Source organism: Amblyomma americanum, chromosome 1, assembly GCF_052857255.1.
Source record: "Amblyomma americanum isolate KBUSLIRL-KWMA chromosome 1, ASM5285725v1, whole genome shotgun sequence".
NCBI classification, from domain to species: Eukaryota; Metazoa; Arthropoda; class Arachnida; order Ixodida; family Ixodidae; genus Amblyomma; species Amblyomma americanum.
Window position 1 is genome coordinate 356789112 of NC_135497.1, and position 16219 is coordinate 356805330.

A 16219-nucleotide genomic window follows, 5' to 3' on the forward strand; every position below is an offset into this window, starting at 1 on the left:
TTCTTAAGCTTTATAATACGCACCAGACTATCTACTTTTCTTGTTTATCTTCATATCCTATGTTTTCCTTCTTGTCAACGAAAATGGGTTAGCTGTAACTGCATTGTGTATCATATATGACACGCGAAGAAAATGTCGTCGTAAGTCAAAACCGCGTGGTTTCTCTGAAAACTAAATTTTGTTTGGCTGTTTCTGTTACAAAACTAGGCCGCTGAAATTTTTGCTCGCAAAAATAAAAATTCATGCATGCAACATGGAGTAAATGCATATAATAGTTGGGTGGGCCCTCATTCCTGGAGCCTATAGGCTTTTGCCACTGCTCTTGCCCGGTTGTCCAGCAAAATCTGGTCTTCCGAATGTGAGCTGGACAGGGCCACCGCCCCCCCACCCCCTCAGTCCTGAGTTATTTGGTTATCGATTCTAGTATAGGTGGTTTTTTCTGGCATGGCTATACCTTACGGCATAAGTTAGCCGCTTCGGCGCGGAAGGCGGAATACGGATCGTATTAGTTTGGAAACATATCGCTGTGTTTGACGAGCTTTATTTGAGTGTTCGACTTCAAATTTCTTTAGAATGGCCCCATGCTTCCTGTTTACATTTCCGTGCGGTTCGGCGTAAACTTTCCTCGTTAATCTTATATGTTGGATTAAAACACTATAGCTTAATAGCGGTTGTGAATAGTTACGTTCCTGCGATTTTTGGGGGACCCGAAGTAACAGTGCGTGGTCAGTGGCGTGAGCACCCTCGTTTCCAACATCCGCAGTGTACTGGAGTCCAAATGACTATGGGTTTAAAGTCTGTCTTCTTTTGTCCTGAGTATTCTATATGCGTATTTACCAATCCTTCCTCTGGTATAGTTGCGACATGTAATCATGAAGTCCGCAATTACACACGACACCTTCCGGGAAACCATCGCCAAAGCAATTGCCGCCGCTGCCACCTGGGCGATTCCCTGGCACCGAATTGATGCCCCATTAACTAATTTCCGTTGCGCGACCGTGCGTCCTGTGGTTGATATCCTGTTGGCCGGTACTTTTACATCCATGTAAATTCTCTCTTCCATCCCGCCTCATGTTCTCCAGGGGGCGTTCACGCTAACATTTCTTCTTATGAATTTCGGGGTGCATATTTCTCGCAAAGGGCTGCACATCCATCTTGCTTCTAAGCTGGTCTTCCAACAGACGGCAGGAAAAATAGAGGCGGGAGTACCTGATGAATGTGACGGTATAGGCATGCTCTCGAGAGCAGCATCTTTCATTTTATTTAAAGTTCCGCGGGACTGCGGCTAAGAACCAGTCGGTAGCTGCCTCAGTGTTTTCGTTTTAGAGCGTGACTGAAATAGGCAACCCTGGCTGATGTGCGAAGACGACTGTAAGTTGGCACTGGCCGGTCGTGCCGAAGGCGGTGCGGGGTTGGCAATATTGTTTTTATTTCTTCTTATTTGCGGGCATTGCTTTGTGTTCCTTTATGCCTACTTTATGTAAGCTGGCACTTGTGGCGCCTTTGGGGTGGTGACGTAAAGGTACTCGTATCAGACCCTACTCAACGTGTTGCTGCTGCATCCACCCCGTTTGGAAGCAGCTGTAAAAGGGGAAGGCGGACCGACTGAGCAAAATAATTAAATAGGCATATATAGTTTCCTACTGAAATCTGCTTTAATTAAGCACAACCTTTCGGGTCCATGCCAGATATTTGCACAGTGCGTCTGACAGTGGACAGAAGGGTTTGAAGATTAGATCGGTGTGGCAGATAGGATATGGGGTGGCGGAAGGAATTTTCCTGAACGCCCTATCTCCACTGGCTTTCAGCCTTTTTGCTTCCCGGTAATTCTAGTTTCTATGTTTACAAGAAATGACATCACGCCCTCGACTCTGCGTCACACCCCAGCAACGAAGAGGGGTGGCCGCAGTGCGGCGTTGTTGGAACGGCGGTCCTTTGGGGGCGTTGCTGAGTGCGCTTATCGCTAGTTGCGGTTTCTGTCTTCAGCAGTTGGGGAGTTAGAATTACTAGCACTGCAGCCCAAACGAGAATCGCGTTAGTGAAAATTTAAAGCTGAATGAATGCAGATAGTTATTGCTCCCACAGCGCCAAATCATAAACTAGAACGAGAACTGTGGTATCAAACTGTCTAATATTTTAATTTGACTACTGAATCCAGTTGTTGTTCTCAGTCAGTGCAAGTTGAAATATATGTGGCTCTTTGTGGCTGTGCTGACGCTTGTCCGTCAGCAAAATGTGCGCATAAGGCGAAAAAATTGCATTTAAAATTCCTCGCGTCAATCGATTAAAAATCGTGACGAACTGACCGAAAAGGTCGGGAGGCCACCGTTCTGAAGTGAACGGCAGTGTAGCGTATATATAGCCTCTGAGATCGGCAAGGGGGGGTTCTGAGGAACGCATTTCATTTGCGGAATCGTCCGGTGGTGGCGACACCTGTATTTCCTTCCTTGGTCGTTCGTAGCTTGATAAAGCTGCGTTTTCGGTGACATTGGTCTATTTATGATTAGAACGTCGTACCCAGTCGATACAGGCCACAGGCCAACTACATCCGCTAATCCGCTACTGCTGCACTCTATCTCGAAGAGACCGTTTTTTACTCCCAAACATAACTTTAAGCATTACTAAAGATCTTTACTGTATGTTTTTTTTTCACCGTGTTATTGTGTTACCGCGCTGTTTTGTCAACGTGCAGGTCTTTTCAACGTACTGTTGTGGCGGGCGTTTCATGCAGTGTTTTCTCGGCGTGCAATTTCCCCCTCGTCGTGTGGAGCCGAACGTCGCTGCGCAGTTAGCCTCCATGCTATTTGGACGCATGTTCTTTATTTGCGTGCTGTCACCTCAGATGCTAGAAAATTTCGAGCGAGCTTTCAAGGCAGTTAGTGCGGCAAGCCGAAAAAATTAAGGACCCCGTTGTACGTCAGATCTATGCGGCTGCATTTCATGAGGTATATAAACATTACGAGTTGTTACCCTCCGCCATTCGCATCACAGGTACAGCGTCTGCCTCTTGGCCGGAAGTATCCAATGCCAGGTGGTACACACCGCACCGAATCGTCCCGAAGTGAGCTCCTGCTGCGGTCGTGCAGTGAATGCGATCGCAGCGCTACCTTCCCGTGAAATAACTGGCGCCTGGCGCACGCTTGTGTAGCTCGCATCCACGCATGCACTTTGCTGTGGTACCGAACCAAAGCGAGCGCTCTGATTGACCGTTCGGCAGACTTTGTTTGTCCCATTGCAACAGCGAGACTCGAAGGTAGCTTCCCTGTTCGCTATTGTAGCACGAATCAGCCACTGCAAGTCCTTGTTCTCGTGGGCATACCTTGCGGTCGCATTTTTAGGAACAATGCGAAGATGCGACGAGCACTTGCGTGCACGCATGCGTGCGTTGTGAAACACACACGTACGTTGGTCATGAAGCCATCATTTTTCTGCGTTGCATCTAATTGTAAATCAGCACGTAGGCAAATCTCTGCTTCTATCTAACATCGCTACCCTACCGCGGACAAGTGTTGCTCGAACGCCGACCAACAAAGTCCCGCGATTCGAGAGTTGCACTGCTCGCTCTCCACATGGCACAGCCCCAATGTTCATTTTGGGACGACCGTTCAACGGATGTTTTCGTCTCCTGGAAATCACTGCAGAAGCATCGTCGCTAATCAATGGCACCTGAGCATGCATTTAAGCGCCACGGGATGCGCCCTTGCCAGCTTAATTTTCGGCGATGTCGGCGTCAACCGGCCTGCGCGTGTTTTGGCTGCCTGGTCGGCTTCCTCTGTCAGCCAGCTCCATGCTGTCGCTCTTCTTCGAGTATCCATTCTCAGTGACACTGGTCGAAGACGTCCGCAAGAGCCTACTCTTCCCGGCTGCCTCTGTGTGTCTGCATCGATGGTCTGTGCAGTGCATTGCCTGATCTTATCAAGGAAATAAATTGCGCACAGTGCTCAAATTAGAGCGCCGAAAGGTGAGTGTACTTGCGAGCGGGACCTTTAGCGAGGAACGATAGCGCCCTCGCCTTTTGAAATCGCGTGCAAAACAAAATGCAGCGCTTGCATTTCTCCTAAGTTGGGTAATCACTTGCGGCATAGATAAAAAACGCGTGCCATTTTTATCATTTGTAAACTTCATGATGTGACTGGGTAACTGCATACTCATTTGCAGGATCGACATTTCCTAGCTATGTTGCCATTACGTCAGCTCGTGTGCTGGCGAAGAAGAGGCGAGCGCGACGCAAGTCATGCGCAATTCACTTCACGCGAGGGCTAACGCAGTTTCTCCCTCGGTGAATACGGGTTTGCGATGTCAAGTGAACCATAATTTCGCCATGCACGTGCGTCAATTTGTTAGCTGTTAATGCGACTTTTTACCTAGTGCAAGCCGCATATCCTGCTATAAATGTGGAACTCCACAGGGAGTATTGTCTTCACGGTGCTGCCGCTGTTGCTAGTGTCAACTTTCGGATAATAACCCTGAGTGTACGCAGTGTTTTCGAAGGAAGAGCTGTGAAATGAAACTACTTGCTATACAGAGATCGGTTTGGGGAAGGAAACGAGGCGAAATCTTTGTTTGTTTATGGGGGTTTAACACCTCAAATAGACACAGGCTGTGCGGGATACCGTAGCGAATGGCTCAAAGAAATTTCGACCACCTGCGGTTCTTTCGACGTGCCCGGACATCGCACAGTATACGCGTCTCTAGCATTTCACCTCCATCCAAAATGCGACCACTGGGGCCAGGATCTAACACGCGTCTTTCGGGTATGCAGTCGAGCGCCATAAGCACAGAGGCACCACAAAGGTTGCCAGGCGAAGTCTTGAAATTATACGGATCCTGCATGGCGGTACCTGGCATGCAGCCCTTGTTTTCACTTGTCCCTTGTTTTCAGGCGCACGTCGAAAGACCGTCCTTTGGCTTCTGGCAGCAGGTCTAACACGCCACCTGTCGCGCCTCCTGTCTTGCGGCGATTTTTTTTGCGCGCTGGGAGACAATATTTTTCTTTCTTTTTCTGCCCACACTAATATATGTCTTGCGGCGAGGTTACCGGCACCGTCGCCGCAATCGCGCACTTTTTCTGTCACTGAATTCACCTAAAATAGGTAATCGCCTGCAAAGCAACTAGGCAAACCTAAATACGAAGCTTATAGTTAAGCGTCCAATGCGCGCCATCCACTCGCGTGAATGGCAGCGGATGCATGCACAACAGAAGTCAGCACGATTATCCGTCTGCATAAACCCATTTCGGAGAAGATAGCCGCTGCAGTTGAAATTTCAGCTAATATAGCAGTAAAATAACAACTCTGAGAGATCTTGCTTTGGCCTGCATGCAACGAACGCTGCTCAACGGCCTGCGCTCTGGGTATGGACCATTTACAACAGAGGCGAGCGACAACAAGAACAAATTTCACTTGTGAAAGTCTGCCGCCACGTAAACGAACAACATGCGCACAGCAGTGTGTTGGGCACGCCTGAGCAGGCGAACCGCAGCAATCATGTATTGATAACCACTGCGGCTGCGCCCTATTGCGCTAACAATGCCAGCAGCCAGTATGGCAGAGGTTCATGATCAAAATACGCACTCCTCTGGTAAAAATTTCAGTCTGGTGCGCTTTATCTCAAGCACGAAACGCACTGCGTCAAGTACCGCTCAAGTCCTTCCTCATTCAGCGGTTTTTTTATATGCTAACTTTGTAATTGAAACTTGTCTCGTATCTCCAATTTTTACAGCGCTGTGTATTTTGCTAGACCTATGCAACGAGATTCATGAGCCTTTGCCTAATCAGGCAGCTGCAGGAAAAAGGCCACTTAGCCTTGTTTTGCGCCAGCAACCACCACCGTATTCCAGCCAAGAACATAACCTTAACACCGTCCTTGATATTTCAGTACTTGTCTGCACTCTTAGTGGTTATGTATTTTGTTCACTTCATTTCCACTATGAGTCACATGAAGACCTATGTCCCTTGTCACCGGGGAGTGGTGTAGAATATTCCACTGTCATGCGGAAAGTTCTACATTGGGCAAACGGGCAGGTGTATAAATGTACGCCTAAAAGAGCACAAGAACAAGGTCCGCGTCAGATGTGACGGCCATTCGGCTATGCATTGCAAAACGTGTGACTATAGCCTACCTTGCCGACCACTTTTTTTCACTGTACAGTTATTCTGTATGATGACAACGACCAACTAACAAGTGAGATTGTATATGCCTCCGAGATGGTGCGAACTGGAACCAAGTGTGTCATCAGGAAGTCGCTAAATTCATCAAAATAGTAAATTTAATATATGGCGCGAACAGCTTGTGCAGGCGTGCGTATTTCGCTCTGATGACGTTGTCTTCGTCTTAGTGGTTTTCGGTTCAACGCACATTTCCTGCCCAAACCATTTGTGCTTACTTTATAAACCTCTTGTTAGCCTCATTAAGCATATTAGGTCCATATTTTTCTCAAAATAAATAATAGTGCACAAAAAGTACAGGACAAACGAGAAGACAAGGAGAAGCGTCAAATTTCAATGAGGATTAGGCCAATCGCATGATCAGGAACATAGATATAAAGGTGTCGAAAAAATGCAAAAAAAAAGGGAACGAAGACAACGTCATCAGGCGCACTATTATACACCTGCCCGTTTGGCCGATGTAGAACTTTCCACATGACCGTAGAATCTTGTACACCAATGCCCATCGAGAAGAGATATAGGTCTTACTGTACCTAATACATCAGCCGGGCTTTCGCCTCTTGCCGGCAACGCATCCTGCACAAGCTCAGCAATCTTTCAGGTGCCGTGAATGCTACGTTAAGTTCGGTTTGGGCGATCGAAGGGAGCAGATGTGTTTTCTCAGGGCTCTCTCTTCGCAGCACCTAAGCCTTCCTCGCGTCGACGGGCTCCACCATGGAGCCCACGTACCCCGGACACGTTCACCGCGAGCCGAGTGCTATGAGGCCGCTGCCGAGGTCGATCAGCTTTAAAGCTCCCCCATGTGATGCTGCCATCCTGTCCAGGCTGCTGGTGGCACTGGAGCGTGCCACTCAGGAGGTGCAGCTTGCCAGCCTGTCCCCGGCCGAGGAGGTTGCGTCAGTTCAAGCCCTGCAACTCCATGGCCTGAGCCGGGAGCAACCACGTGTGTCGGCTGTTGCACCACCACCAGCGGCATGGGCAACGATGACGGGCCTCCCCATTACCATTGAGGGGGCACCAGAGAGTGACGCACCACGTGCAGCCGCGGTCTCGGATATGAGATACGAGGCCATGGACGAGTCCACTCACAGGAAGCGCCGTCGCTCGCCTTCCCCATCCGCTGAGAACACCGATGGCCGCGGAAGGCAACCACGTGGCGCAACAAGAAGTGGGGCAGGCAGCCTCGCCTCGTCGCCCGGCCGGACCGCATTCCAGGGGGACCCGAGCAGCACAATGAGGGGCATTCCGGCTTCGCCCAGACCAGGCCGCCATTACGAAGAGCTCTCCCTATCTCCGCCTCGCCCCTCCCGGCTCGAGGGGAGAGGGCCCCACCGAGAAGAAGAGCACGTCCTCTACCAAGCAGGCTGCCGGGAGGCGAGATATGACGGAGTCGGCGCCGCCAGGCCGCCGGAGGAAACAGCGGAAGCGGCCCAGCCGGCGGCGAGCGGTACATTCTCGTCCACGCAGCAGCAAGCCGCACACAGCTCCAGCGGAGTGGAACCAAACTGCGGTCTGGTGCCGTGGAGGCAGGCAACATCGCGGGCCCAGCGGCGACGCCAGGCTGCCCTGGCCAGGGCTGCCACCGCGGTGCAGGTCCCGGACAACGTCCATGGGACAGTCCTCTTCCGCCCAGCCCAGCGGGACGCGGCCTTCTCGCGCGAACAAGGATGGAAGCTGGCGGAGGAGCTTGGGCCGCGGCCTGGAGTCCTGGCAGTCCGCGTCAACACTCGGTGCGGTGTTGTGGCTGTGGACGTGGAGACTGCAGCCACCAAGCACGAGTTGCTCGCCACCGCGGTGATCCGCGGAATGGCTGTGAGCGCCAAGGAGCCTGCCCCACGGAACCACTGCGCTGGCCTGGTGTTCGGGGTTGACGGGCGCCGGACGGTTGCTGAGCTGCTCGCCGCCACGGAATCAGCCGTGCCTATAGTGTCGGCGTCGCTGTCTGAAAGCACGCTGACTGTCAATATTTCCATTTGCAGGCGGCGGCTGGCTGTACGGGCCTGCAGACCCCGTCCACTGCAGTGCGGAAGGTGCAGCGGACTGGGCCGCACCACCGGGTTCTGCCGGGCTCCACATCGCTGTACCCGCTGCGGGGGCCCCCACGAGCAGGGCGCCTGTCCGCGCCGCAAGCCGCGCTGCATTAACTGTGGCGGGCAACATGAGGCCACGGACCCCGCGTGCCCTACTGGCAGCGCGAGCGACATGTGGCTACCGGGCTCGCCACATCACAGGTGCCTCTGTCTCGGCGCGCGGTCCGGGCCATGGTCAGCGCGGAAACAGCGCCCCAGGCCTCCCTGCAGCGCCGCACTACACCGCCTGGCGCTTTTTCGTACGCAGGTGGTCACCGGCGGACGGAGTCAGCGTAGCCAGCACCTTTCACAGCGGTACCGGCAGAGACCGGGCCCGCGTACATCCCGCCACGCACCACTCGCACCTGTTGCCAAATTCCCAGGCCTGCCTACGGATGCACGGGACCGGAAGATTGAGATGCTCAAGATCGCCCTGCGTGCGCTTAGTTTCCTGCTTCCGGAAGGCTCAGAAGGACGCCGGGCGTGCTTAGAAGTTGCTGGCTCTCCTCGACTGGATGCCACCAAACATGGCTAGTCGCCGGGCTCCACCACGGATCCCCACAATCTTGCAGTGGAATGTGCGATCTCTTGCAGCGCGGTACTCCGAGCTTTGCGTGGGCATCAACGAAAGCACGCCGGAGGTTATCGCGCTACCCGGCGGCTACCCGGCTATGTTGGTTATCATTCGGCACCTACATGTGAGAAGTCCTGTGCTGCAGTGCCCTGTGTGGACCGCTCCCATCGGCCTGGGAAATCGCGATGTGCAGTGTATGTGCGGCGGGATGTACAACATAGTCTCGTTGGCTCGGCGGCGGCGACAACCGATGCCCAAGATTGTGTGGTGGTGACAGTGCGTGCCGGTGGTGTTGACACGTTGGTGGCCTGTGTTTACGTGTGGCCAGCTGTCGCGTGGAACGCGCTGTGTTTTCGTGCAGTGAGTTCGTGTAGTGCCCCACGCCGAATCATCTGTGTGGACTTCAACGCTCACCAAAGTGCGTGGGGCAGTGTGCACCACTCCGCGCGAGGAGACGACCTGCACGACATAGCAATGCAGCTGGGACTCACACCAATGAACACCGGCGAGCCCACCTTCCGACGACGCGGAACACCCGGCTCCTGCATCGACGTTCCCTTCTCATCCAGAGGCATCGAGGCGATATGGCACCGATCACCATCTCTCTGGGGCTCGGACCACTACTCCATCCTGATTGAACCCACTGCGACGGAGTTGCGCGCCACACGCACATATTCCATTGTCTACTGGAGTGCGTTCAGGCAGGCTGTAGACGAGGCGGCCGCCTCAGGCGCCCCATTTTTCACCAGTCTGGTACGGAGCGCACTCGCATCCACCCGAAGAGGAGAGGTTGGGGCGGGGCAGCCCACACCCGACAACAAACTGCTCGAGCTGCGCGAAAAAAGGAACCACGCACAGCGAAGGGCGTGACGGACAGACAGGGGCGCCGACTGGATGGTCTAAAACCGCCTGGACGCGGCAGCGCGCCGCCACGCCAACAAACTGTGCCGCCGGCAGTGGGCTTCGTTATGCCAAAGGATGGAGGAAGACGCCAGCTCGCGGAGTCTGTTCGACACCTTGCTGCGCATCACGTAACCACAGGCAAACCCGCAGTCGCTTGCCGCCCTTGCGATATCCAGGGGGCTCAGCGACGAAGAGCTCGCTGACCGGTTTGCCGACCGGTTCGTGACGCTAAGCCCCGCAGGTGCAGCTAGCATGGCTGCACTCGAGAGCCCCAGAAGCGGTGCCACTCCCTCTCTCGTCACCTCGGAAGGTCCCTGCGACACGCCTTTCACCGCGGCGGAACTGAACAACGCGCTGCAGCGCTGCCGCCGCCGATGGGCGCCCGGACCGAACGGGGTGACCTACCAGATGCTGCGAAACCTGGATGCGGAGCAACGACAGATACTCCTGCCACAGATCAACCTGGTGTGGGAGCACGGGGAGCTACCGGAGGACTGGCGCACCGCGGTCGTCTGTCCTGTCCGAAAGCCAGGGCGCCCACCTACGGAGCTGAGCGGATACCGACCAGTGGAACTAACATCGGCGGCGGGTAAGCTCATGGAGCATATGGCGTTGCAGCCTTTGAACGAGCGAGCCGCGGATGCTGATTTGTTTGACGAGCGGCAGATTCAATTTCGGACGTTGTCACGGCGCTAGAGCATGCCAGGGCGGCAAGACAGGTTGCGCTGCAGCTGCTGCTGGACTTCTCGAGCGCTTTTGACAACGTCCATCGCGCACCAATTCTCGCGGTGCTCGAGGGAGCAGGTGTGAGCGGGCGCCTGTTGTAATATGTTCGCGGCTTCCTGAGCGGGCGCACCATGCGCGTACGACAACCGTTTGTCGTGTTCCTTCTGAGTAGGGCCAAAGATTACCATTTGAAAATTTGTGTATGGGAACCGACTGGTTTGTACTGGTTCTGCTGGAACCAGCAGGAAATCTCCTGGTTTCCTGCTTGTACCGGTTTCAGCCCGGTGCTTATACTGGTTTTCTGCTGGTCGCTCTGATTCCAGCATAAGGATTTTTTGTTGTTCTGTTTGGAGAGCTTTTTTTGTTAATAATATATCCTTCAGCTAACAGAACTTTGCAGCTATAGTAGAATACAACTTAAAAAACAGCAGTTGCGAACACTGGGACATGATCCGCGGCGTACTGTATTACTCCGCTGGCCCATCGCTATAGTAAACGAAATAAATATTTTAATGTTTTACTGTATTAAACAAGCAATGCATTAAAATTGTAGCTCCAATAATTTTTTCTTGCAATTAGTTTGTTGCTTAGGGAACAAGAAAAGTTTTAACAACGGTCTACTTTTTTGTCGTGGAGGAAATATGTGCGGCGGTCGTGAATTTGGGCGGTACTTCACTGCAGACTTAAGTAGTATCAGACTATAAACCTATTTGACTAGGAGCACAAGAAATGAAATAAAAGGTCAGAAATTTAATGAGATAACTTTGCTTATTAACTATTCACCACTAACACTTGTGGGACACCCATCTTGGGGGTATATATAAGCAAGAACCCATGTGGTATTAGAATGTGAGCACAAGTCACACATGGAAGTTGTATGTATATTTTAGAGCTTTACTGTTGCTAGTTGCTTCTTTTCAAGACGGGGTTTGAAGCTGTACTTGAGTTTCTACTACGGGCAGGTTTGCATGGTCCTGCAGGATGAGTTTACCAATTTACCGCAGGTTTCAAGTGTTTTTTTGCGTGCTTAATGTTTAGGAAGTTAAAATTTGTTTTTAATGCTTCAGAAATGTTCAAAAATTAAAGGATATATCATAGGAATGATTTATCTAAACTGATTTAAATGTAATGTTTCGATGCTATATGGACGCTAATGTCTCCAACACCTACTGGTTTCATCAGCTGCTTGTTCTAGTATCTGCTGGGAATGTGCTAATAAACCAGTACTACTGGAACCAGTAGTATTCCAGCGGCAAACCAGCAGCAAATTTTCACATGGGTAAGGACATCGTTTGTTAAAGGGAAGATAAAATGGTTTTCTGAGAATTGGCGGGTATTCAAGAGTTCGAATTATGAAGCTTCTAGGTAAAGCATACGAAGTAGTTTTGCGCTAGCATTTAAAATTGTGACGTACTGATAAATTAAAGCCTCAACTACCGTGAACTATCATTTAGTTACTATCATTTAGTTCATTCTAACCTCGACGGTGCTCAGGTTTCTCCTTTGTGCAATGAAGGTGCGCGGGGAATTTCTTGGTGACGTCATTGCTGAAGAGACTTCAGATGTGCGCTGCATTTGACTGCATGATGCCCTTCGTCTTCCTATGCACATTGCTTCGCGAGCTTCACCTTCGCCGGCATTCGTTTTCTTCCTTGAAACAACCGTTTCTTCGTGGGGAACATATTCCCGCTATGCGTTACGTGACCACTGCGGCCTCTGCCTGTCGCTGTGCACGGCAGAGAAGTCTGAACACTGACGCCACTTTAGTCGGCGGTTACAATTCGTTTCAAATGCTGGCGGAAAAAGATTTCGCATGCTTTACCTACAAGTTCTAAACATTCGCTGGTTAAAACTCATCGAATTCTTAAACCTCTTCACTTGCCCTTTAAGTTCAGGACCCCCGGAATTCCATCATGAATATCACACATTTGTCTTTGAAAATACTCCGGAGCCAAAGTTACGCCAAATGGCAGCCGCTCACAGCAATAACGGCCAAAAAGAGTATTGAATGTTGTGAGCAGTTCACAGTTCCTTGCTAACCTCACTTGGTTGAAACCAGAGTTCGCGTCGAGTTCGGAAAAATAACTGACTACACCAGTGAGCAACCATCCTGTCCCAGCGTCGCATCCATTCGATAAGCTTCGGAAAACTTTGCGTCTCGTAATGCAACTACAAAACGGTCAAGAATCATCCGCTTTTTTATCTCCCCATAGCCACATCTATCGGCCAGCGTATGTAACAACATGATCGCCTGGTTCTTGGTGGCGGCGATGGAAGCACCCGCTTTCGTAGGCCAAGTTTCGTGTGGCAACCAAATCGGTATCGAACTGCTTCTTCACAACATCGTGTTTCTTCGAGTCTTCCTCGCACAAGATGAAAGTCTTGAAAATGCTGCGTGCCTGTCGTCCCATCGTGTACAGCAACGTATGCACCTGAGCCTCTTGAGGTCGCTCATAAAGTCCTGAGGCGAATCGGTAGTAATCGAATTCTTGTATCCACGCCGGCCATTCGGACGTCTTGTCAAAGATGAAGCTCCCTGGTGGCTGCACTAAAAAAGGCTGGGAAGAAACATTCGTTTCTTGTGATATTTTCCATTGCGGCTATCCGGCTGGTATGCAATGATGCTGGCGGCCGGCAACAGGCAGCGATATCTGGAGTGGGTACACTATATTTTGGACAGCCACTCCCGACAAAATGTGGTTTCTTGCTGGACGACACCTCGATAATGACTCCTGCGTACCCCCCTCCCTCCTGGCGAACGCAAAATGATAAAACACCCCGCTTTATTTCCACGACAAGTATATACGCAGACACTGAGTACGTCACGCACCTGCCGAGCATAACATAAGTACACGTGCACATGAGGAGCAGTATTGCCACAAGTATTACTAGGGTTGGCGGACAACAGAAAACAGTTGAATCGTTTTAAGTAGTAAGCTGCTTAACTAATTTTTAATAATTATATTTTAACTAGTAGAGATAGGCGTCTAGTTGGGATTAGAGATTTGTAGTTGCTCGTTAGTCTAGCCATGCAGTTTTTAGAATTTCGAAAACGTGATTATTCTCTGCTCTGTGGTTCTACACAATTTGGCTACATCTTGCCAAAATACATGCGCTTTCGGAAAGCATGCAGGCAAAGCCACCTTTCAATTGCACGTGAGGGGTTAAAGCCGAATTTTTTCCAGCAACCGCTAGCGCAAAGCATAATTGCGTTTTCTAAATTCAAAAAACTTGCATGGCTATACTAATGAACATCTACAAATCTCTAATCGAAACTAGGCGCATAACTCTATAACTTAAAAGATAATTATTAAAAATTATTTAGACACCTTACTACGTAAGATGATTCACCGGTTTTCTGATATCCTCCAACATTGGGAATAGTACGCCGGAAAACCCAATTTTTACTCCAAAATGCTATTTTTGAAAATTTTTGTCTTCCCTGAAATACCTGGCAGAAGTCTAGAGTTTGGGAGGATTGAGGACGCAAAGCCATTCCTCTTTAAAGAGGTTACAGTCGCTGAGGATGCATAAAGAAGCATAATGCAGGTCTCACAGGCAAACGCCTTGCGAGTGTAGCTCAAAGCGCGATTGAGTGTTCACTAACCCAAGAACAGACTGCGGTTTTAGAGGGTAAATACCAGTTATTTAACATTCATCTCACCAACCGCGAACAGAATGTTGTAATGAATACCTTGATCTCTAAACCGCAGGCCGTGCTGACTTGGGTGCCACATGGCTCAGTACTGGTACCGAACTTCTTTCGCTATACGTAAATGACTTTCCGTCAACCTTTAAATATTCCCAACCATTAATGTACACTGACGACACAGCGTCACAGCGTTAGTATTTATAGGGGACTCAATAGGAGAACTAAACAGCAAAGTAAACGAACACCTAGTTAGGGTCTTAAAGTGGTTTACTACCAACCAGCTAACTGTCAATACACAGAAAACAAAATACACTGTGCTCAGCTCAAAGGGAAAAAAATTTAAACTACAACAAAATCTCCTTGCATGTAAACAATGAGCCGATACAAAATGTAACAAGTTTAAAATACTTAGGTGTGTATTTCGATTCTGACATGCACTGGAGAAATCACATAAAACAAGTTTGTTGAAAACTTGCATATGGATGTCACATTCTCTTGAAAGCACGAGGGTGTTTTGATTGCTCGATTCTATGCGTACTATATTTTGCTTTTATACATAGTTAGTTAAGTTACTGCATAGAATCTTGGAGCAACACATACCCCACATATCTTGAACGCATAGTCCGACTACAAAAGAGAGCCCTAAGAATCATCACATATTCCAAACTCAGTTGCCCTAGCAAGGCACTTTTTCAGACAGCCCATATTTTACCTTTACATTCAATTTATACGTTAGAAACTGCCCAGACAATACATAAAATACTGCAATGCAATAAGCCCTTTCACCAAAGTATTTTTATAGCTACTAAAAAGGACACTAGACATGCAAGTTCAAATCATTTTAACTTATGCCGCAATACATACGGGAAAAAGATGACTGAGTACAAGGTGCACTAATACAGAATGGCTTCCCTAATGATGTTAAAATTAAAAGTAATTTTTCACAATCCCTCAAAATGTTCTTGCTGAGACTAATTTTCAGGATGGTTGGAAGGGTGAATTTTGGACGGAATAATTTTGTTAAGGTTATGTGCAAAGAATGTCTGCATGAACTGCAATTGTATATACGGCCATTTTTTAATAAAATTGATGCGCAAAGAGTGTGTTGCGATTTTATTATTTTGAATTTATTTATGCGAGAAGTATTCTCTCCACTTGCTGTATTTGCAAGGTATCTTTGTGATGGACCCGACACTAGCCTTGGCTACGGGTTCAGTACCATTGTACATAGTTTTCTTGTACCTATTTCAGTTTTGAAATAAAAAAACAATTTTTGCGCCTTTACTTTCCTCAGAATAAACAGTCCAAACCTTCCGCTGGTATTCAGAAAACGAAAGGCGCAAAATTTCTCCACTTTTTACGTGCATGCCACTGCCTACTAACAGCGCGACTGATGTCTTCAGTGATCCAGTGAGCCAGTTACACTTTTTCTGGCATTTACACATAATAATTTCATAGGCACCCCTATAATTTCCACATCGTTACGCAACCGCAGAGGACTACACAGGAAGATGAGTTACGTGTCCAGTGCTGGCCTCTGAACGGTGAACAGATACTCGCCCGAATTTAAAAGTAACTCAGTTCCATTGCGAAATATGCCAATAATACTGTTATCCGTGGATTCCGAAAATGCGATGACCTTCGGCGAGAGATGATCCAGCAGAGTATTTAAAATCACGCTTATGAACTGCTAAGATTCGGCGCCTCTTTGTAACAATAGGTTTGCAAATGAACGGTAGTAATACCACGTTTCGTTTTTGGAATAATGTAAATTTTAATTCTAATCAGCGGTGACATGCAAGGAATCCTGGCTTTCAGGGTGGGTTGAACAAAAACCACACTGCCGAAAAGAGCACGCAGCCACACTGAAGAGGCCACACTGAAGAGCACGCGTCACTGGCCGGCGAACTTGTCACTCCGTGTTTTACTTGACACCTGAGCAGGAACAGAGAGCTGCTCAGCTATTACGACGCAGAATATTTCCAGTGCCAATTTCCACGCAGCCAACAAGATGATAAACATTCTGTCGCAGGGGAATCCATGTGTCACAGGGAATGCGCGTGAAGGGTATATGTACACATAGTGCACATCGCCCAGTGGCCTGTCCCAAGGGGCGCGGCTGCTTGCG